The sequence below is a fragment of the Mesocricetus auratus genome, unplaced genomic scaffold, assembly GCF_017639785.1.
Source record: "Mesocricetus auratus isolate SY011 unplaced genomic scaffold, BCM_Maur_2.0 Super-Scaffold_100011, whole genome shotgun sequence".
Lineage (NCBI taxonomy): Eukaryota > Metazoa > Chordata > Mammalia > Rodentia > Cricetidae > Mesocricetus > Mesocricetus auratus.
Window position 1 is genome coordinate 36,260,301 of NW_024429195.1, and position 25,492 is coordinate 36,285,792.

Consider the following 25,492-nt stretch of genomic DNA (forward strand, 5'->3'; position numbering starts at 1 on the left):
TGTGAGGTCACAGGTTAGGAAGCAGTTACTTGTGTGTGTGAGGACGAGGGCTAGGATAAAATTACCTGTGGGTGTGTGTCTGAGGATAAGTGTCAGGATGCAGTTATCTGTGGATGTGAAGACAAGGGTTAGGATGCAGTAACCTTTCTGTAAGGATAAGGGTTGCATTGGTTAGAGAAAGTGGAGGGAGGAGGTTTTTGGATGTAAGAACTGTTTCTCTATTTGCAGTACCATTTTAATTATATTTGAGATACAAAACGAAATTTCTTTCAGAGTTTTTATTCTTCAGATATCCATGACATTAACTGTGAAAATTAACTAATCTTAAATGTTGAGTACATTTTAAAAAATCATGCTTAAATAAGAAATAATATAAAATATTTAGAAAACATAAAAAATATTGTACCCAAAACCTTGGACAAGATTATAGCTATAGCAGAAAACCTGTGTGTCAAGATCAGAGCAAGAGAAGAGGATGTGTGTTTACCCTAATAAATAAAAAGGGAGTGATGGTTAGTTTTAATTGTCAATGTTACGTGATTTAGATTCACATGGGGAAAGAGTATCCTTGAAGGTATTATCTACATTTGTTTGGCCCATGTACATGTCTGAGGGAATAGTCTTAATTGGTGGATGTGGGAACAATTATCCTACTGTGGGCAACCATTCTCTACCAAAGGCCTCCTGACCTGTGAGAGACAGAGAAACAGAGATGTGCACAAGTAGACCTTCACTGTGGATATGATGAGACCAGGTGTCTCAAGCTCGTGCCTTTGTGATTTCCCTGCAGTGATGGACCTGTAACCTGGAATTGTGAGCTAAATTACAGCCTTTGTATTCCGATAGTTTTTTCATTGTGTTTGTACTCCATTATTTAATGTTTTACATTTTCAGCTACAAAAAATGTATATTCATTTGAAAGTGAACATAATTCAGTTATGTATGATACAGGATGTTCACAAAACCAGGTCTTTTTTATGTATTTGTTTGCATGCTTATAATTGTAATATACATGTAATTTTAGACATGTTTTTGACCTTTTCTTTAAATTTCTTCTTTATATAACATATTTAATCATATTCTTTCCAAACTATAACTATTGCCAGAGCTTCCCTACTTCCCTACCCAAGCAAGTTAATTCCCCCAATCCAATCTCTCTGTCTAGAACAACAACAAAAAAATGGAAAAACAAATAAATGAATGTCTACATAAGCAAACAAAACACAAGAGAAAAAATACCCCCCACACAAAAGCAAAACAAAACGAAAAAACAAAACAAACCCATAAAGTCTGTTTTATATTAACTAACTACTCCTGGTCCCAGGACCTACACTGGAATGTGGTTGATACACTCAGTAGCTCTTCAGGACAAAAGCCTGATTTTCTCTTTCCCAGCAGGTATCAACTGCAAATAGCTTCTTTGTTAGTGCTTAGTGCTGGGACTTTGTCTAGTTTGAACTCTGCACCTCTTTTGCATGCTGTTGTAGTTCTTATTGTGTATATCAGTCCTGTTGTGTCCTTGAAGACATTCACCTCTGTCGGATGTTACAGTCTTTCTGCATTCTTGTACATAGACATCTTTGGGCCTGAAGGGGGGAGAGATTGGATAGGTATTACATTTATTGTTGAGTGCTCCACATTCTCTCATTCTCTGCAAAAAGAAGCTTCTGTGATGGGGCACAAATGTATGTGCACAGCAATATGTCATTAGGAGTCATTTTGTTGCTATGTTCCTTTAGCAGAATGATAGTATTATGTTTTCCTCTAGAACCTATGACTTACTTGGTTTCAAGTTCTTGGCCACTTTAGCAGTGTCAAATATAGGTTCTGTCTCATGGAATGGGCCTTTAATCCAATCAAAAGTGATAGGAAACTCCCTTAACATTTGTGCCACTATTGCACAAATACATCTCACGGGCAGAGTTTCCAGCAGGGTGCTATTATTAATAATGACTTTTCTCCTCTGGCATCACATATAATGCCTTCCAAAACCATGTACACTAGCAAGTAGGGTGAAATTTCTAATTGGGAACCAACTCACTTTATCCATGTTCAGTGGCATAATAAAGTGGTGTCTTCAGCAATAAGACCTTTCCACGAGATTGTAGCAGGTATTCAATAATCTTGGCAATGACTTGTGACATTTTGGGAGAGTTTACGGGACTCTTTGGGTCCAACATCACTCAACAGGTTGTAGCTCATTATTGACATGGAGATTTTACTTGGCATATCTAATTGGGGCTTTGTGTCTCCCATTATGTGGTACCTTTATTTAAATTATTTTAATATTTATATTAGAAAGCTTCTACATCTATTTTAGTCAGATAAATTTGTTACAAAAAAAGTGAATCTAGGCAAAAGGCATGGTAAGAGATGTTGCATGCTCTATCTACTGAATTCTCCAAAGAGAAACATAGAAAGTAACAATAATAATTAAAGTAATTGAATTTATCATTTTATAAAGGAGAAAAACAAAACCTGAAAAAGTTATATACATTTTCATTCCAGAAAACCTAGGGGTAGATCTCCAGCCCTAATATACTTAGGGTTCAAAGCCATCATCTTAACTACTATACTCCACCACTTTGTCAGATTATAATAGTCATACGACAACATAAGGAGATCAATGGGAAACAAACTGGAAAGGAAGAGGTCAAACTTTCATTATTTGCAGATGATATGATAGTTTACATAAATGACCCAAAGAACTCTACCAGGGAACTCTTACAGCTGATTAACACCTTCTGCAAAGTGACAGGCTATAAGATAAACTCAAGAATATCAGTAGCTCTACTATATACAGATGATAAAAGGGCTGAGAAACATTACCATTTACAATTTCCATGAACAACATAAAATACCTTGGGGTAACGCTTACCAAACAAGTGAAAGACCTGTATCACAAGAATTTTGAGTCTTTAAAGAAAGAAATTAAAGAAGCCCTCAGAATATGGAAAGATCTCCCATTCTCTTGGATAGGTAGGATCAATGTGGTAAAAATGGCAATCCTGCCAAAAGCAATCTACATATTCAATGCAATCCTCATTAAAATACCAGCACAATTCTTCACAGACCTTGAAAGAACAATAATCAATTTTGTATGGAAAAACAAAAGACCCAGGATAGGAAAAACAACCTTACTCAACAAAGCAGCATCTGGAGGCATCACCACCCCTGACCTCAAGCTATATTATGAAGCTGTAGTCCTGAAAATAGTTTGATATTGGCACAAAAATAGACAGGTAGACCAATGGAATCGAATTGAATACCCTGAAATTAACCCATACATGTATGAACATCTGATCTTCGACAAAGAAGCTAAAAATATACAATGGAAAAAAGACAGCGTCTTTAACAAATGCTGCTGGCATAACTGGATGCAGGCATGTAGAAGAATGTGGATAGATCCATGTCTATTGCCATGCACAAAACTTAAGTCCAAATGCATCAAAGACCTCAACATAAATCCAGACCCACAGAACTTCTTAGAAGAGAAAGTGGGTGGTACCCTTGAACGAATTAGTAAAGGAGACAGCTTCCTGAACATAACCCCAGTAGCACAGACAGTGAGATCAACAATTAATAAATGGGGCCCCCTGAAACTAAGAAGCTTCTGTAAGGCAAAGGACACAGTCACCAAGACAAAAAGGCAGCCCACAGAATGGAAAAAGATATTCAATAACCCCACATCTGACAGAGTGCTGATCTCCAAAATTTACAAAGAACTCAAGAAGCAAGTCTCCAAAACAACAAAGGATCCAATTAAAAAGTAGGCTACAGAACTAAATAGATAATTCTCAATAGAGGAGTCTAAAATGGCGCAGAGGCACTTGAGAAAGTGCTCAACATCCCTAGCTATCAGAGAAATGCAAGTCAAAACAACTCTGAGATACCATCTCACTCCTGTCAGAATGGCTAAAATCAGAAACATCAATGATAGTTTATGCTGGAGAGGATGTAGAGAAAGGGGAACACCTCTTTACTGCTGGTGGGAGTGCCAACTTCTAAAGCCATTTTGGAAATCAGTATGGAGATTCCTCAGGAAAATGGGAATTAGTCTAACACAATACCCAGCAATTGCACTTTTAGGCATATATCCAGAAGATGCACATTCATACAACAAGGACATCTGTTCCACTATGTTCATAGCAGCTTTATTTGTAATAGCCAGAATTTGGAAGCAACCTAGATGCCCCTCAACCGAAGAGTGGATAGAGAAAATGTGGTACATTTACACAATGGAGTACTATTCAGCACAAAAAAAAAAAAACCAATGGAATCCTGAAATTTGCAGGCACATGGATGGCACTAGAAGAAACCATCCTGAGCAAGGTAACCCAATCACAAAAAGAGAAACATGGCATGTACTCTCTCATATATGTATTTTAGACATAGACCTGGAGGGTGCCAGCCTCCTATGGCCAGAGATTCTAGGAAACAGAACTTTCATTCAGTGGCTGATGGAAGAAGAGGCAGACTCCCACGGCTAAGCACTGAGCTGAACACAAGAAATCTAGTGACAGAGAGGGAGGACTGATGACCAAAGGCGTTAAGACTGGGCTGGTTTAACCCCCAGAAACAGCTGACCTGACAAGGGTTAGCTCTTGAATCCCAGGCTGATGCCTGGGAATCCAGCATGGAACTGATCAAGACTCCCTGAATGTGGGTGTCAGTGAGGAGGCCTAGGTAATCTATTGAGCTTCGGGTATTTATCCCAGGTATACAAATGGACTTTGAACTCCCATCCAACAAGGAGAAATGCACTCTCACCCTGAACTCTTGGGGGAGGTTCTAGGCCCTGCCCTGGATGAAATTACGGACTATGGACACCCCCATGCAGGGCCTCTCCCTCCCTGGAGAAATGAGGGGATATTGGGGGTGTTGGTGGGAGAGCACGGGAGGAGGGGAGGGAAAGGGTTAGGGTTAGAAATCTTGCTTCTAATTTATATTTAAATTTAAAAATAAAATATATAAAAAAGAAACACAAAGGTTTATCTAGTGAGATAAATGGCTTTCTTATCCAGAAATTCTAGGAGAAATTTATTGTGTAGATGTTGAATAAAAGTGTTGGATAATGTCTTCAACTCAACATTTTACAGAAAACATATAAAATTTTTTAGATGGCTATTTCTTGTTTCAACCTTTGATAACAACTCAGTTTGTAACATAGAATCATCACTTAGTGCAGGCATTTCTTTGAACAATTGAGCTGAGATGCCTCAGTATCTTGCTATCTGTTATCAACCTGAAGTAGGAGTCTGTTTGCCACCTGCCTGCTATGTAGCAAAGAACATGGAGAACCAGATGGCAGGGCTTTGTTTCACAGAAATATCAGTCAAATATCAGACTACATAAGGCAGGAAAATGTATCATACAGTAAAGCACATGAGAATTAGTGTTTACTTGTCTTTAAAACAACTAAGATAGCTCCTTCAAAGAAGAGCCAACTTGAGAGTGCACATGTAGTTTGTTATTTGATCTTGGTATGTGAAATTACAAAAGTTCCTGGAGCTTAAATGCAATGTCAATCGAAAATATCAAAGTGGGTCCAGGTGCTTCAAGGGCTGGTGATCTACAACCTTAACTACATATGAGCACACAGCAGCCATTAGAGAAATATGCATGCAGTACAGGAGCAACCATCTGAATGAAGGAATGACTTATTTCCTAAGGTTACTAGGAGTCCCACAACTAGATCAAGCTACACAACAATTACATATATGTAGAAGGCATAGGTAGGTCCCATGCAGGCTTCTAAGCTGTCAGTCCAGACTCTATGAACTCCTATGAACCCAGGTTAGTTATTTGTGTGGGTTCCTTTGTGATGACCTTGATCCCCGACTTATACAGTCCTTCCTCTCTTTAGTAGGATTTCCTGAGCAGTGGATCTCTGTGTCTGTTTCTATCAGTTGTTGGGTGAAGGCTCTCTGATGACAATTGGATGGTCACCAATCTGATCATAGGATATGGCCAGTTCAGGCTGCATATTCTCTTTTGCTACAAGTCTTAGCTGGGGTCATCCTTGTAGATTTGTGGGAGTTCCCCTTGTACCAGGTTTCCACCTAACCCCCAAATGCCTCCCCAAATCAATACTTTTCTTTCAATACTCTCTCCCTCCATCTACCTCTTAACCTGATCCCTCATGTTCCCATCCCCACCTGGCCCCAATCTACCCAGGAGATCTCTTATATTTCCTATTCCCAGGGAAATCCAGGGACCCCTCTTTGTGCCCCCCTTCTTACCTCTCTGGGGCTGTGGACTGTAGCCTGGTTGTCCTTTACAGTTAATGTCCACTTAAGAGTGAGTACTTAACAAGTTTGTCTTTCTGGGTCTGGGTTACCTTACTCAGCATGATTTATTTTTACTTCCATCCATTTGCCTGCAAATTTCATGATGTTATTATCTTTAGCAGACAAATAATACTCCATTATATAAATGTACCACATTTTCTTTATCCATTCTTCAGTTGAGGGGTATCTAGGTTGTTTCTGGGTTCTGGATATTATGAATAATGCTATGATCATAGTTGAGCTAGTGTCCTTGTGGTATGATTGAACATCTTTTGGGTATTTTCCCAGGAGTGGTATAGCTGGATCTTGAGGTAGATTGATTCCCAATTTTCTGAGAAACTGCCATATTGATTTCCAAAGTGACTGTACAAATTAGCACTACCACCAGCTGTGGAGATGTGTTCTCTTGCTCTCCATCCTCTCCAGCATAAACTGTTGCTTATGGTTTTTTTAAACTTAGCCTTTTTGACAGGTGTAAGACAGGATCAGAGTTCTTTTGACTTGCATTTGCCTGATGGCTAAGGATGATGAACATTTCTTTAACTATCTCAGTCATCTGCGATTCTTCTTTTGAAAATTCTCCGTTTATATCTATACCCCCTTTTAAATTCAAATTATTTGTTTATGTGATGTCTAGTTTCTTGAGTTCTTTACATCTTTGAAATCGGTGCTCTTTCAGATTCGGTGTTGGTGAAGATCTTTACCCATTTTGTAGGCTGCTGTTATATCTTATTGACAGTGCCCTTGGCCTTACAGAATGTTTTCAGTTTCATATTGATAAACACTTTCAATGATGATGCTGGAAACAAGAATAACTAAGAATAAAACCAGTAGCCCTCCTTTATACAAATGATAAAAAGGCTGAGAAAGAAATAAGAGAAACATTACCTTTTACAATAGTCACGAGTAATATAAAATATTTTGGGGTATTTCTAGCCAAGCAATTGAAAGACCTGTTTGACAAGATTTTCAAGTCTTTGAAGAAAGAAATTGGAGAAGATATCAGAAGATGGAACGATCTCCTATGCTCCTGGATCAGTAGTATTAACATAGTAAAAATGGCCATCTTACCAAAAGCCATCTACAGACTCTATGTAGTCCTTATCAAAATTCCATAACAATTCTCTATATGCCATGAAAAACAATTCTCAACTTCATATGGAAAATAGAAAACCCTGACTAGCTAAAACAATCATGTACAATATAGGAACTTCTGGAGGTATCACCATCCCTTATTTCAAACTCTACTACAGAGCTATAGCAATAAAAACATGGTTTGGGTATAAAAAAACAGGTGGATCAATGGAAATTAACCTAAAACCTTGATGTAAATCCACACACTTATGAACATCTGATTTTTTACCAAGAAGCTAAAATTATACAATGTAAGAAATAAAGCATCTTCAACAAATGGTGCTGGTCTAACTGGATGTCTACACGTAGAAGATTGCAAATAGATCCATATCGATCACCCTGCACAAAACTGAAGTTCAAGTGGATCAAAGACCTCAAAATAAATCCTGTTGCACTGAACCTGATAGAAGAAAAAGTGGAAATATAGCCTTGAACACATTGACATAGCAGATAACTTCCTGAATAGAACATCAGTAGCACAGACACTGAGACAATGGATAGGACCTCATGAAAATAAAAAACTTCTGTACTGGAGATTTTATAAGGTAGTCTATAACTCTTGTGGGGAGCATGACTCAGCCGAGTGATGTGATTATCTTACAAACACACACACACACACACACACACTCAGAGAGCCAAATCTGGTGCTACAATTTCTTAGCTGTATGAAGTTGTAAATGGTCATCAAAAGTGTTTCAAATAATACTTAGAGTTCTTAGAAGAATTCATCAATGTGTGTGTGGTATGTATGTGTGTATATGTGAGAGGGGGCTGGGGAGCTTGAGAGAAAGGACTAGACCAGTGCTAAAAGGAGATTTAGAAATTAACTTTTGTCTTTTAAGGTCTTTTCCAGGGATGTCACTGATGAGCACAATTTAGAGACTTCAGGAGGCAGATAATTTATTCTTCCCAGGACTTAAACAAAACAGTCTCATAGAGGTGTTGTATATATGCATGATATCTGAATTTAAGTCTCCATATACTGTACCCAGAATTCTGTATTTCTCTCTTATGCTCATGACTTTAGTCTCAGAAATATCTGCTATATAAGTTTCACTTTTCTAATCTCTTCTAATTTCTAATTCTTCCCATCTCTGCCTGTGTACTAATTCATTACTGCTCTTAGGTAAATACATGCTTACATCATACATCATAGATATGAGATCACTCCTATTCCCATTGCTAAATCTCCTAGCTAACCTGGATGTGCTCCATTTGGTCCATGTCACTGAGGTTCAATGAATGAAGAGCAGAACAGCATGGCTTTCTGAGTTGAAAATATTGAAAATTTTTTATGTGCTAAACCCAGGCAAACTAATATGTTGCTCCTAAAGTTGTTGCCATTGTGCCTAGTACTATATGTGCTAGTGAACTACTATGTGTAAGCTCACTCTGAGGAGGACTATCCTGTGCCCTGGAAGGTATTGCATGACTCCCAAACAGGGAACTCTGTTTCTTTCTCTTTATTACATTACCTACTGAATTATGTTGCATTTTTACTTCACTGTGAAAATGAACTTTAGTGTTTTGTAGTTTTAAAGCAATACCTGTATATAGGGAGTCATTATAGGTTTAAGAGAAATCTGGCACCAGGGAAATGTCCAGGGATCTACAAGGATGATTCCAAGTAAGAATATAAGCAATAGTGGAGAAGCTACCCTAAATTCCCTTCCTCTATAATGAGATTGATGGCTACCTTAAATGCCATCATAGAGCCTTCATCTCATGAAATCAGAACCAAAGATCCACAGCTTAACACTGAATTGAACTCCTGTAATACTGTTATAGAGAGGGAAGAGTGATGAACAAAGGGGTCAAGACCAAGCTGAGGAAACCCACAGAAACAGCTGACCTGAGCAAGTGGGAGCTTGGGGACCCCAGTCTGACACATGGGGAACCAGCATAGGACCGAGCCAGACACCCTGAATGTGAGTGTCAGTTGGGAGGCTAGAGCAGTCTGTGGGATCTCTGGCAGTAGAAGCAGTATTTATTCCTAGTGCGTAGGGATATTCTCTCAGCCGACATACATGGGGGAGCATCTAGGCCCTGTCCTAAATGACATGATGATTCCCCATGGGAGGCCTCACCCTCCCTGGGGAGTGGATAAAGGGTAGGATGGGAGGTGGGTGGGGGCATGGGAGGACAGGAGGGAGAGGGAACTGAGACTGGTATGTAAAATATGATTGTTTTTAATTTAAATTAAAAAACAAATAAACAACTTAGCTTTTATTCATAATTCAGATGCAGTATTCACCACTGTCTCACAGCTAGGTAGAAGCATCTCTTAGTACCCATTTTCAATCAGTCATTTTTATTATTTGAAACTTTTTTCTAAAAAATTTTCAGCAATCCATGGTTATCATTTTGTCTTAATTGGAGTTACTATAGCCGTGATAGAATGCCATGACCAAAAACAGATTGGTGAAGAGAGGGGATTTTGGCTTACATATCCAAAATCACAGTCTATTAAGGAAGGCCAAAGCAGGAACTCAACCTGGCCAGAAAGCTGAAGGTAAGAGCTGATACGGAGGCCAAGGAGGTGTCCTGCTTAGTGGATGACTCCTAATAGAATACATGACCATCAGCCCAGCGCGATCTCACAAACAATGGGCTGGGCCCTCCAACATCAATAACTAATTAAGAAAATGCCTTACAACCAGATCTTATGGACATTTTCTCAGTTGAGGGTGTCAAGTTGAATAAAACAGGCAGCACACACTTATTCTGAGGGAGGGTTGTGCTATGCAGCCCATGCTAGACTTGAACTTGTGTCACTTATTTTTGCTGTGTCAAATTCCCAAGTGTAGGTTATAAACGGGTGTTATTACACTTGTGCTATGTTATCCTTTTCAAATTATTTCTTTTATTTTTATATAATATAATAAAATTAACATTATTTTCCCTCCCTTTTCATCCATCTGTATCTTTCCGCATATCCCTCATGCTCTTTTTCAAGTCCATGATTCCTTTTTCCATTAATTGTTGTTACATACAAATATGTATGTGTATGTACATATATATATATATATATATATATATATATATATATATATATGAAAGCATAGGAGCAAGGAGTTTGCTGTGATATTTTGTCTCCTAGGAATATCACATTCTACACCCACAAAGTCTCACCAAGGATTATTTAAACCCCAGCAGTACAAGGACAACAATACACATGCTAATGTGGACAGGTGAAAACTCTGGAGGCTTCAAAACCACACAAATGTGCATGCAACTAAAGAATGCTCGGAGCAGGAGGAATGATCTTCTACAGGAAAGAGCTCACTAACTGGTTATGCTATGTCAAAGTATTGGCCATTAAAATATTATTCTTTTAATTTTGAATGCAAGGAAGTTGCCCTGCTTACAAGCCCTCGATATAGTTGTATGTGAGAAGTGATGGTAGCCATCTGTGTCTTTTTCATAGCTAGGGAGACATGAATGTGTGTGTGTGTGTGTGTGTGTGTGTGTGTGTGTGTGTGTGTGTGTGTGTGCGTACGTGACTGTGTGTGTGTGTGTTCGCTATCAATTGCTGAATGCTTGGACAGTGAGGATTTCTAGTATGGTATGCAGTACAACTGTAGACATGGATCCATAAATATCTCCAAGTCTGAGACTCCAGTTCATTCTCATTCTATTGATAAATGGGACTGCTGAGGGTACAATAATCCTTTTCCTAATTTTGTGTTGAAATGCCATGCTGTTTCCATGGCAATGTTATCATTTTATAGTCCTCCCAACACTGCTCAGGAGTTCTACTTGTTTCCATGTATTTTCCCTGAACTTTATTTTTTATAGTAGTCATCTTGTGCAGTGTAAGAGATTTGCTCACTGTGCCTTTGATTTGAATTCCCCTAGCAAATACTGATATTACTATCTTTCTATGTGTCTGTTGGCTTTTAAGTATCTCTTTGAAAACCCATGTCCAAGTTCTTTGCTCATTTTTTTGCATCAGTTGTTGAATGCTAAGAGTTTCCTGTATATATTGGATAATAATTTTGTATCAGTTCTACAATTTTCACAATGTTATCTTAGATTCGACTGGCTACCTGTTTATTATGTGGCTAGTGTTTTCAGCACACAAAATTTAAAAATTTCCATTAAGTCCAGCTAATGTTTTCTCGATTTGTCTGACCCTGATAACAATCCAAAAGATATTTGATGCCAAATCCAATATCACCAAGCTTTCTCCCTGTTTTCTTCCAAGGATTTCTTTGCATTAGGCCTTATATGCAGGTCATAGGTAAGTTTTGAGGTGCATTTAGCCAATGCTGCTAGGTGAGTGTTTCGTTTCTCCCTGTGCACATGGTCACTGAATTTACCCAGCAGTTTTTTATCAAAAGGGCCATATTTTCTTACTAAATGGTATTGTTATCCATTCCAAAAATAACTTGACCAGATATGCAAGTTTTCTTTGTGTTTGTCTCTGCTGGGTTCCTTGCTGGTCTGATTATACAACACTGTGGCAAGTTCTGAGATCAGAAACTGACTGCTCCACCTTCATTCTTTCAGACTTCTGAAATTCTATATCTGTGTTAAGACAAGCTCTCATGGTTCTGAAAAAACATATTTTTAAGATTTTGATAGGGATTGCATTAAATTTACAGATCAATTTGGATAATATTTATATCATAATACTGTTTTTCCTTGTTTAAAATTTTATTATATTTCTTTGTGAAATGCAAGAGAAGAACTTGCAGGAGACAGTTCTGTTCTTCCATCATGGGTGTCCAATGGCAAAATTCAGGCCATCAAGCTTGGTAGCAAATGCCTTTACCCACTGATTCATCTAAATGCCTCAGATGCCTTATTCTTAAACATGGAGCATATCTGCACACATTTGTATCATTCTAAAACTTTGCTGCAACTCTTTGCATACTTGCCATGAATATACATTTCCTTCTCCTTTGCTGTTAACTAATAAATATTTTATTACTAATTAATCATTGTTTTTGCTTTCTGAAACAGAATCTCATACAGCCCAGAATGCTCTTGAACTTGCTATGTAGTCAAAGATAACCTTGAACTTCTGATCCTACCTTCTTTTTCAAGTGCTGGGGCTGAATGTAACTACCTCCATTGCTGCTGATTTTATTACCTTTAGTACTACCACACATGACTTTGTTGTCTTAATTTTCTTTTTCAGGCTGTTAGTGTACAAAATACAACAAAGTTTGCTGCCTTTGTTTTGCTCTCTTATGCTTTGTAAATTTTGTCGAAGATTTTTTTTGTAGAATCCTTAACATTTTTACATTTGATATATCATACCTCAATACAAATTATATTTTGGTTCTTATGCAATTCAGTTAAATTGTATTTCTTGCCTAATAGTTCCAGTAAGGATTTCCAATACAATGAAAGGCAGTGCTGATGTTGAGCATCTTGGTCTTATTCCTGTTGAGCCATCCTTCTTATTTGGTCCTGTTGTGGGACCCTTTGTCTGTGAGCCATCCTTCCTGTTTGGTCCTTCTGTGGAACTCTTTGTCTGTGACCCATCCTTCCTGTTTGGTCCTGTTACAGCTTGATGCTCTGGATAGATATTGGTAACTCTTGTGGTTTTATTTTTCCTCCTGTGACTCTGATTATAAAAGAGGGAGAGGAAGAGAATAGGGGAAATGTTTTTCCTTTTTGATATTCTGGAAAAGCTTGTTAGAATCATTAGTACCTTCCTTAAATATTACGTATAAATCACCAGAAAAGCCACCCAGGTCTTGTTTTGAAATCCCCCTTCCCCATGGCAAGTTAACATTCTTTAACTCTCATAGATCTACTTTAGTTACTTCTTGGTTTAGGCCACATTTTAACCTTCTGAGAGTTTTAGGGATTTTGTCAGTCACATTGGGGCCTTGACTGACATGCAGTTTATCTTCTTGTCTTTGTTGCTACAGTTTCTCCTGTAATATTATCTCTTTCACTGATGATGTCATGTCTCTACTTTTTAGAATTTTTAAATTTTGTTTCCTAAGTAAACTTGATCTTGGCTGGTCTGGCTAAAGGTTACCATTTATATACTATTCAGAAAATAAACATTTGGGTTCATTTATCTCCACTGCTTTTTCTCCATTTATTGATTTTACTCTTATTATTATTATTTTCTGCTACTTTTATTTAGTTTAATTTACTATTTACTCCATAATTTATTAATGTGGAAGCTTTTATATCTATTGTCATTAAAAAGTTTTAACTTATATATAACTATAGCTGATTGCTCTCCTGTCTGTCTCTGTCTGTGGGGTATGTATATGGTGTATTCTGAGTCCTAATTTTGCATTTTGACAGTGTGGTATCTTTTGCTTTATGTGTCAGTATATATGCATCATGTGAATTTGGTTAAAATCTGTTATGAGTAGAACTGTGGAAACAAGTACTTAAAATTATTATAAATTATAGTGAATGATACTATGTATCAGAGTAGTAGTACTATAATGTAACGGAGTGCACATGACTGAGTGTGTATGTGCATGTTTGTCAGTGTGTGTGTGCACGCACTCCCTCCTTCCTTCTCTGTTTTCCTCCCTCTTCCCCTATTCTCCTCTCTCCCTCCATCATTCCTCCTTTCTTTCCTCTTCAGCCTCTTCTGACTTTAACTAACTTTGAATTTTCATTTGCTCTGTTCCCTCTCCCTGAAGTAAAATCTGTGGCATGGAATTCCCTTGTGTGTGTTAATGCTTACTCAAAGTATTTTTCTCAGCATGTGATTCTACCTCCAGATGGAATCCTTTCCTTTCTACCTAACCATCACATATCTCTGCACTCTCACCTACCTTTCAGTGGACTACTTTCATTAGTTACTCTCCAATGGCTTCTCTCTCAGTGAGTGATTGCTTTTCTCCATTGTTTTAGTTCTGCCTTAGTGTTGAGTAGATGTTATGTTCCTGGAATTCAGTGGCTTTGTCAGTGGCCACTTTCCACCAATAGCCAAGACTTCTAAAGAGTTGGATACAGGATTTTTCTACGTACTTCAGAAGAGGCATATTTTTGATTCATTCATTCTGTTGTAACAAGTCATTCTCTGGCAACTAGAGGTGCCAAGATATCTGCCCTTGTGTCCATGACTTGAGAGAAATATCTGAATGAACCTTAATTTGAATCAGCTAACAATGTACACAAAGAGACTTTGGAGTACAAGTCCTAAATGGTATGTCTTCATTGAAGCCCTGCCCTCAAGACTCAGGAAGCTATGCAAAAGAGGGGGCAGAGGATGGTTGACTAGACATAACATATCTGATGCACATATGAACTCACAGGATTTGTGGAAGCATGCATATGCTTAGTCAGAAGAGGTCTCAGCCCTGAATGGACTCCATTCCCTAACCAGGAAATGATTTGCAAAGAAAATATCAATTTTCTCAAATAGAGTTTCACTGGGAATATTAACCACGTTTCAGGGCAGCCCCTATCCTGGGAGTCAACACAAACAAACTCAGTAGTATTTCTGTAGTCTTTCTTATCATTTTGCTTTGTTTGTGCATTTATTTCTTATTGGTCTTTTGATTGTTTATTTTGATTTCTATTTTTGTGGTTTTATTGGGAGATTATGTTTCCTGATTTATTGTTTATTTCAGAGAGGGAGAGAGAGAGAGAGAGAGAGAGAGAGAGAGAGAGAGAGAGAGAGAGAGGATCACAGAATTGGGTAGAAAAGGGAGGTGGGGTGCATCTTGAAGCAGTTGGGGAAGGTTAAAAACCCCACATTAGTAGGACTGGGAGTGCAACTCCATGATGAAATGCTTGCCTGCCATATATGGTTCTGAATACTTGAAAATAAGGTATTACATTTCATATAATCACTCCAAAGTGAAAATATTAAACAGACATGCTGGTTTCTTTCTAAAAAAAGGAATCAGTTAAGGTTACTTTGGCAGTGTGAGACACACTGTGTGTCTTCTCTTGTTGAAAATAAAAAGTGAAAAAGTTTATCTTACATTCTATTTCTTTTAATAGTTTCAGTTTTTGATATTTTATATGAGCACATCTACGGCCCACTTGTCCCTCTCCAATAACTACTGTGTTCCCTTTCCTAAATTCTTGCATTTTGAATTATCGTTCTTACACACACACACACACACACACTCACACACACACCCTACTGAGTGCATCTCTAGGACTGACACTTAGGACTAGACAACCTATGTGAGGACTCATCCCTGGAGGAGGCTGATTCTCCCTGTCTCAGCAGTCATTCACTGCCAGTAACACTTCATCTAGGGGTAGACTATGTGGAGTTTCCCTTCCCCATTTTGGTATGTCAGCTGGTATTGTCATTATGCTGATCTTGTTTAGGCAACCTTGCTCTTGAAGGTTCAGAGTACAGCTTTATGGTCATATGTAGAAAACACCACTTCACAGCAGATGTCCTGGTCCTCTACCCCATTCTCCCATGACTTTCCCTGATACTTAGATATAAAGGCTGTGTTGCAGATGGAACAACAAGCATTTGTGTTTTTCAAAAGTGGATGCTGGGGTGACTGACATGGCTCATGGATAAAAGTTTTTGCTATCAGGCCTGAAAAAACTCAATTCAATCCCAGGGAGCCATAGGGTGAAAGGACATACTGAGTCTTACTAATTGTTCTTTCATTTCAACAGGCATAGTAAATGTTTAGTCCCCCTCCAAAACCTTATCATTGTGTGGCTTCTGTTATTTCCTAAAATATGGAATATCATAAATAATTATTAATAGATAGTGGTAAGAATTATGTAGGAACAAGGATATTAGAAAAAAGTAACTTCACTGAACATAACTGAAGCTAAGTGCATACAAAAGGAGGGATTATTGGAAGATAGGGGGATAGGAATTTTATACACCTGAAAACCAAATAACCCTCATTCATCTTTGAATGTGTAGAATTTGAATCTAAGCCTAAACTAGGGCTCATCGATCAGCTCCCAGGAAATGCCAATGTTGAAGTTCTTGGAACACACTGAGTAGCACAGACGGAGATGGCATCACCCCCCAAAAGTGACCCTTAGTACAAGAAAGCAACCTTCCCAAACGAAGCAGGTCAGGTAGCCTGAAATGATTCCAGAAAATAAGTAACATTGCTTCCCTCTTCTCTTTGCCTCCTTTATACTTTGGTGCCATGTAAGTGAAACCTGACTGGACACTGGAGGATAGATACTCTTGACCCTTTTGTGTAGCCAACACACAAATCTCTGAAAAAACACACAAAAAAAGACAGGAAGAGATGGAGGTCTCTCTGGAGGTTCAAACAGGCGATATCTGATTCAAGGAAGATAGATAATAAACAACATTAAAAAGTTTACAGATTTTGAAAGAACAATTTTCAGCTTTATATGGAAAAACAAAAGACCAAGGATAGTCAAAACAACAAAGGAGTGTCTGGAGGCATCACCATCCCTGACTTCAAGCTCCATTATAAAGCCATAGTCCTGAAAACAGCTTGGTACTGGCATGAAAATAGACAGGTAGACCAATGGAATCGAATTGAACACCATGATATTAACCCACACACCTACGAACACCTGATTTTTGAAAAAGAAGCTAAAATTATACAATGGAAAAAAGAAAGCATCTTCAACATGTGGTGATGGCATAACTGGATACTGGTACATAGAAGATGCAGATAGATCCATGTCTATCACCATCCACAAATTTATGTCCAGATGGATTAAAGACCTCAACATAAATCCAGTCACACTGAACCTCTTAGAAGAGAAAGTGGGAGGTACCGTTGAACGAACTGCTTCCTGAACATAATACTAGTAGCACAAACACTGAGATCGACAATTAATAAATGAGACCTCCTGAAACTGAGAAGATTCTGTAAGGCAAAGGACACAGTCAACAAGACAAAAAGGCAGCCCACAGAATGGGAAAAGATTCACTAACACCACATCTGACAGACAAAGAATTCAAGAAACAAGTCTCCAAATCACCAAAAGATCCCAATTAAAAAGTGGGGTACAGATCTAAATAGAGAGTTCTCAATAAAGGAGTCTAAAATGGCTAATAGACACTTAAGCAACTGCTCAACATCCTTAGCCATTAGGAAAATGCAAATCAAAACAACTCTGAGATACCATCTTACTCCTCTCAGAATGGCTAAACTCAAAAACAACAATGACAGTTTATGTTGGAAAGGATATGGAGTAAAGGTAACACTCTTCCACTGTTGGTGGGAGTGCCAACTTGTACAGCCATTTTGGAAATCAGTATGGAGATTCTTCAGGAAAATGGGAATCAGTCCACCACAAAACCCAGCAATTACACTCTTAGGAATATACCCAAAAGATGCACATTCATACAAGAATGTCTGTTCCACTATGTTCATAGCAGCATTATTTGTTATAGCAAGAACCTGGAAGCAACCTAGATTCCCCTCAACTGAAGAATAGCTAGAGAAAATGTTGTACATTTACGCAATGGAGTTCTACTAAGCAGAAAAAAAACCAATGAAATCTTGAAATTTCCAGGCAAATGGATGGCACTAGAAGAAACCATTCTGAGTGAGGAAACCGAGTTACACAAAGACAAACATGTTATGTAGTCACTCATATATGGATTGAAGATGTGGAGGAGAGGAGTGCCAGCCCAATCCCACTGCCAGAGAGCCTGGGAAACAGGGAGGACCCTAAGAGAGATATGCATGGTACCCCAGAGAAGGGAAATGGGACAGGATCTCCTAAGTGGATAGGGAGCATGAGGGGAGGGGAGAAGGAGCTGAGAAAAAGAGAGCAGGAGAAGAGGACGGGAGAGGAGGACATGGGGAAGCAGGATGGTTGAATTAGAGGAAGAATAGAGGAGAGCAGAATGAGAGATACCATAATAGAAGGAGTCCTTATAGGTTTGAGGAGAGATCTGGCACTAGTGAGATTTCCAGAGATCTACAAGGATGACAACAAATGGCAATCTAAGTAATAGTGGAGAGGCTACCTTAAATGCCCTTTCCAGATATTAAGATCGACAACTACTTTATATGTCATCCTCAAGCCTTCATCCAGTGGCTGATGGAAGCAGAGGCAGACACCCACAGCTAAAGACTGAACTGAACTCCTGGAACCAAGTTGCAGAGAGGGAGGAGTGGTGAGCAAAGGGGTCAAGGCTGGGCTGTTGAAACCCACAGAAACTGCTGACTTGAACAAGGGGGAGCTCATGGACCCCAGACTGATGGCTGAGAGGACAGCATGGGACTGATCCAGATCCCTTAACTTTGGGTGTCAGTGAGGAGGCTTCGGCTATCTATGGTGCCTTGAGTAGTAGATCAGTATTTATTCCTGGCATACAAATGGACTTTGGGGGCCCATTCCACACAGAGGGATGCTCTGTCAGCCTGGACACATGACTGAGGGCCTAGCCCCTGCCTGGGAGGATATGACAGACTTTGGAGATCCATCCCCCATGGAGGGCCTCACCCACCCTGGGAATGAATTGCGGATAGGGTGGGGGTGTTGGGAGGGTTGGTGGTGGATGGGGGAGGGGAGTGTGAGGGAGCTGGGATTGACATGTGATGCAAGCTTGTTTCTAATTTAAATAAAAAAGATTTAAAAAGTTATTTGGAAAGATAAAGTCAGTTAGGAAAGCCTGAAAGACTGAAGATTATTAGAGTGCCCAATATTGTTATATCTTGAAGGAGCTTTCAAACAAAGTGGCCATTGCTGGGACCAAATTGTGTACCTAGAGAAGAGCTTTCTGGGCAGAGAGAACAAATGTAAAAGCAGGACTGAAATACTTTTGGTAGAGAGGAAAGACTGCAGGTTAGATTAGAGTAGGTTTGATCATGTGGATGCCTCTGTGGAATTTGCGGACTGGTTTTCGCGGAAACAGAACTAAGGACATATGGAATGTTCAAGCAGAAGAGTGAGCTTCTTCTTCATCATCTTCTCCTCCTCCTCCTCCTCCCTCTTCTTCTTCTTCTTCTTCTTCTTCTTCTTCTTCTTCTTCTTCTTCTTCTTCTTCTTCTTCTTCTTCTTCTTCTTCTTCTTCTCCTTCTCCTTCTCCTTCTCCTTCTGCTTCTCCTCCTCCTCCTCATCCTCATCCTCCTTTTCCTCCTCCTCCTACTTGTCGCCCCTCCTCCTCCTCCCTCTTCTTTTTCATCTTCCTCTCATCTTCCATCTTCTTGTCTCTTCTTCTCTTCCTCTTCTTTCTTCTTTTTGCTTTTTCAAGGCAGGTTTTCTGTGAGTATCCCTGGCTCTGCTAGAACTCACTTAGTAGTGAACTTGGAGATTTGCACTCTTCTGCTTCCCAAGTGCTGCAATTAAAGGCATGCACCACCACTGCTTAACTCAGCATATTTTTCCTTTATGACTTGAGGGGAGAAACAATGGCTTGCTTCCCAGTGATGGTAGGAGTAGAGTTTAGTTCTAGTATTTTGCATGACTTGTGTCATTTAACCACAAAGCTTCATAAAGTAATGATATTATCATCTGTACTTCACAGACTTGAATCCTAAAGAAATAACAGTAATGGCAGTGACTAAATCTTTAAAAAATCTATCTTGGGAGAAGCATTTATTTTGAACACTAGAATTGATTTTAAGTGTTTTCTTCTTCCTAAAATAGAGTACATAGTGAACACATTACTAAGTTATAAGTCAATGTAATTATAATTGCTTGTGAATATTATTTCAAGTCCTCTGCTAATTTTTTCTAGTATCTTATTTTTAGAATTCATTTATGCTTTGCCTATGGGTATTTTTTTAACCCATTTACCAGAAATACTGTGAGCAGGCCAGGTGTTGGTGGCACACATATTTAATCCCAGTACTTGGGAGGCAGAAGTAGAGGCAGGCAGATCTCTGTGAGTTTGAGATCAGTCTGGTCTAGAGAGTGAGTTCCAGCTTAGGCTCCAAAGCAAAACAGAGAAACCCTGTCTTGAAAAACCAAAAAATTTAAAAATTAAAAAATACTTTGAGAATTATTTTGAATGTTTTTTTCAGAGTTACTCTTGACTCCAATAAGATAATAAACTCATAATTGAAACATTTCTTGAACTCAAAGCTGAAGAATTTTAAGAAATTATCTTGTATATCTGGGTGTTTTGTCTGTATGTATGCCTGGTGCCTGAGAAGGTCAGAAAGAAGCACTAGCTCCACCAGAGTTAGAGTTACAGATGGGTGTGAGCTACCATGTGGGTTCTGGAATTCAACCTGGGTTTTTTCAAAGACCACACAGGAATCTTAACTACTGAGCTATACCTCTCGTCCCAAAGACAGAGAATTTTGTTGAAGATGAAATAGTTTTGTGGACAAGTACTCAACCTGCTGTGACCACCTCAAAGCCACAACAGTTTTATGTGAACCAAAATCTCCCATGCATGGAATTTAAGGACATATTTTGATTTTTATAACAAAATGTTTTAATTATTGATAAAAATGTTTGGACTCAGTCATTATTTGTAGTGGATATAGCAAAAGCAGAAAGATAATATTGATTTTATTTTAAAAATAGATGAAGATCAAGGCTCATGATGTTCTTTATTTGATTAAGTAAAGTGTATTCAGGACAACACTATGTTAAATATGCTGAGTTCTTCATAATATCACTACTATATGTTTAACAGAGCAAATTATGTCAGGCATGCTAAAACTATTATAAAAATTTTTATAAACATCTGTGCCATTCTATATTAGACTGTTATTGAGATTTTTTCTTATTAATTATATAGCAACTAACAAATGGTTGTTGTAATCCACAGTAGTTTTAAAAAGAGTGTAAGGACAGAGACCACAGTGCTAGGCTTTGTCTCTCATCTATTTTCATTTATTATTCATACTTCTAATACCTTAATCCACTGTTGTTCTTAATTAAATTGCTTTTTAACTGGTACATAACACCATAAGGCTATATACCCAGAAATGTGAATGTTTAGTTATAAAGAGAAATAAAACAAGTTAAGTTCACATTACTTCTCTTTATCATAAGTGAAAATTTCCAAAGGTATGTATTTCTAATCACCATTTTATAAAACTGAAATCCTACTGCTTCCAATGAAAACAATACTCATTGTGAAGATTTAATATATATTTGTGGATTGGGATTCTTATGAGACACCCTTACATTTTCATTCAACATAATTAATTGTTACATTTACAATGTACAAGTCAGATCACTAGGTGACCTCATTTAAAAAATATAGCATACATCTGGAAATAATATTTTTATAATGATAGATTTCAAGTGATTATGATTTGTTGTTTACCAAAACACTCAACAAAATACTTTGCTTTATATATCTAAATGTTTAAAAAACCTATAATAGCACCAGTAATTCATTTGCTATGTCCTGGATGAAATTCAGTAGCACACAAATTCAGTGAATGAATTGATAGAAAATGATATAGCACAAATCTAAAGGAATAGGTAATGCAATGTTAGCAGGAAAGGTATTACAGTGTTAAATAATTTGTCCACTAGACAAAAGTAAATGGATATTTGAAAATCACTCACAGGTTATGTTCTATGACAAAAAAATTGTAATAATTTTCATATGATTAAAACTTCAAAAAATAGCACCTTGTAGTTAATGCAAGAAACTTAATAGATTAAATTACTAAACATGCATCTTTTTGTGATCATCTTTTTATTTTATTTTTTACATTCCTATTCCAGTTCCTCCCCCCTCGCCTCTCCCCTCCTCCCTGCTTGCCCCATTACCCACCCACCAAGGCTGTCCCATCATCTCAGTGAGGGAGGACCAAGGCACCTCTTCACCCCCCTCATCCTGTGTCTAGGCTGAGCAAGGTATCTCTCCATATATAAGATATGGGCTCCACTAACTCAGTTTGTGCATTAGAGTTAGATCTTGGACCCACTGCCAGTGGCCTTATATATTGTTCTAGTCTCACGATTGTCACCTATATTAATGGAATATAGTTTTGTCTTATTCAGGTTCCCCATTTGTCAGGCCTGAGTCAGTGATCCCTACTAGCTTGGGTCAACTGATTCTATGGGTTTCCCCATCATAATCTTGACTCCTTTGTTCATATTATTGCTCTTTTGAGATTAGGTCTAATGTACACCATAAAACTCCTCGTATCACCAAGATAGCCAGAACTCCCAATCTTCTCTGCCTTTCTTTTGTGAGTGCTAGTACTATACGGATATACATACCAATACAACAAGTCCAATTTAATCTTAAGATAAAGATAAATATTAAAATATAATAATTGTTCATATTAATAGGTTCACATGTGTTGTTTTGATAGATAGTATAATGCTTAAGTCAGCTCACACAGATACCAACAGCTGTAGGGTTTTAACTAGCAGTTTCAAATTTTCATCTTGCCCAGGCTCTTACTTGTCACACACTAGCTCCTTTATTTGTGTGCTTTATTTGTTAGGATTTTTTAAAACTTTGTGTGTGTGTGTGTGTGTGTATTATTGTGTAGGAGCCTAAGGAGGTCAGAAGAGTCCATCAAACTCTTGGAACAGAATTGCAAGTGGTTATGAGCTGCCCAACCTTGGTGCTGAAAACTGAGCTCCAGTACTCAGGAAGAGTAATGGGTGCTCTTAGCCACTGAGCTGCCCCTCCAGCTCCACCCCAATGGCACCTGTTTTGATAAAAGATTCTAAAAGTGGAACTTGATGAATTCATTTCAGCTAGATTGTAACATAGCCATATTCTATATTAGACTTTTTATATATTTTAGCTCACTTATTAATTTGATTTTTGCTTTATAAAATCAAGCTATATATTTTGTACTGCTCTAATTGAGGATTTATAATCACATTTTGATTCTTCCCCAAGGTCTCAATATAAGAATCTTTCTCACCCGGGCGTTGGTCCTTTAGTCCAGCACTTGAGATGCAGAGGCAGGCAGATCTCTGTGAGTTAGAGGCCAGCCTCGTCTACAGAGAGAGTTCCAGGACAGCCTCCAAAACAATACAGAGAAACCCTGTCTCAAAAAACAAAACAAAACAAAACAAAATCTTTCTCTGAGATCTCTCTAATTGGTTGCTCCCTCTTCAGTATTTAAATGCAATTATTTTCACAGTGTCCTCCATGGAGCACACATTGCAGATTTTTTGTCTTTACCTTTTCTCTTTCTCTCACTAGCCTCCCGATCATCAGTAATTTAAAAACTATCATCACTTTTGATGACAGCTTAAATTAATGATGATCTCCATTGCACAGGCTCTTATAACCTCACAACCCAGGGTTGTATTTTTGCTAAGTGCGTTTTTATTGGCAATAATTCCTGTTGCTGGAATCAGATTCCTTTGTCATCTGACATTATGTAGTTATAACATTTTTATTCATTAGTTAATGCTGGGAAGCAATTTGATAAGCTGCTCATTTTCTCTATTAAGTAAAATTAAACTCTTCCATATTTTTAATGTACAAAATTTGTTACATCTAACAAAATTCAGATGGAACTCTCTTTTTTTCTGGAGAATATTTTAATGGTATATTCTTATTTTTCCTTTTTAAATTTAAATTAGAAACAAGCTTGTTTGATTTCATATCAATCCCAGTTCCCTCTCCCTCCCCTACCTCCCACCTGTCCCCTACTCCATCCTCTTTCTACTCTCCTGGGAGGGTGAGGCCTTCCATGGGGGATCTTCAAAGTCTGTCATATCATTTGGAGCAGGCCCTATGCCCTCCCCCATGTGTCTAGACTGAGAGAGTATCCCTCTATGTGGAATGGGCTCCCAAAGTCCATTCGTATACTAGGGATAAATACTGATCCACTACCAGAAGCCCCATAGAGTCCCCAAGACTCCTAACTGACACCCATGTTCAGGGGGTCTAGATCAGTCCTATGCTGGTTCCCCAACTATCAGTCTGGGGTCCATGAGCTCCCCCTTGTTCAGGTCACTGTTTCTGTGGGTTTCACCTGCCTTGTCTTGACCCCTTTGCTCATCACTCTGATCTCATATTAAAATAAGAAAATATTTAAAAGATTGTGGCTAAAACAGGTAATTTTCAGTGTCTTAACCTAACTCTAAAGGGAAAGAGAACACAGAAAAAGACTACAGGAAAGAGAGAGAGAGAGAGAGAGAGAGAGAGAGAGAGAGAGAGAGAGAGAGAGAGAGAGAGCAGAACATGTGTGCACTGATTTCTCTTTGAACAACTCAAATTCCCATGGCACTTCTTTATGTGTATAGACAAAAATCATTTACCAGCATATTTATTACCATGGAAACGGGTTATGTAAAAATAACAATGTGGTATGAGGCTATCTGTACACATACAAAGAAATTCAGATGCCTATAATTATTTTAGCAGTATAACATGAACAAATTGTTTTTCTCCTCCCTTCCTTAGCCTTTAATTTATGATATAGGACTAAGAACACTAACCTTATACAACCACTAAGGAATAGAAAGGAGTTATTATAATATAACTGTAAAAATATGTCAGGAAAACAATAGCATTTATAATAGCTTTAAAAATTGCTCGTGAACTGAACCAAAAATGTTAAAGATTTCTGCAATGAGAAAAAACTGCGATACAGTAAAGGCAGAATATAAAGAAGACACTAGAAGATGGAAAGAACCCCTTGTTCTCACCCTGGCAGAGTTAATATTGAGAAAAATCATCCTCCTTTTTAAACAAAAGTGATGTGAATATTTATGTAATCTCCAAAATAGCAATGACGTTCCTCTAAGGAATCAACAGAGTAACCCTAGACTCTGTGGAAACACAAAATCACTCAATAGAAAAAAAAAACAATCCTGAGCAAAAGACAAAGCAACTCCAACAGCATCTGCATCTAAATGTCAAGCAGAGATGCAGAACCATAACACCAGCAGAAAGTCAGACACAGAGGCCAGTAGGAACAGAGCACTGAGCCTAGATATAAGCCTCAGCTTAGAAAAAGTTGCCTTCAGAGTCTGTGGTTCCCCCTTGTCCCCACCCTCTGCTTGAGGTGAGTGTGGGCTCTTCCCCAGTCCCCAACTCCTAATAGCCCCCTGATTCAGTATTCCTGGGCCTGTTCCCAGCCTAGATTGGATCTGCCCCACCAGAAAGGACTGCAGAGTCTGGCCACACCTCAGTCTTGGCCCTCATTTGCCCCAGGCCCTCTTGAGGTAAGTATGGGCTCTGCTCAGGGCCCCAACCCCAACATCCTCCTGCTTTGATCTTCCTGGGCCTACCCTTCATCTAG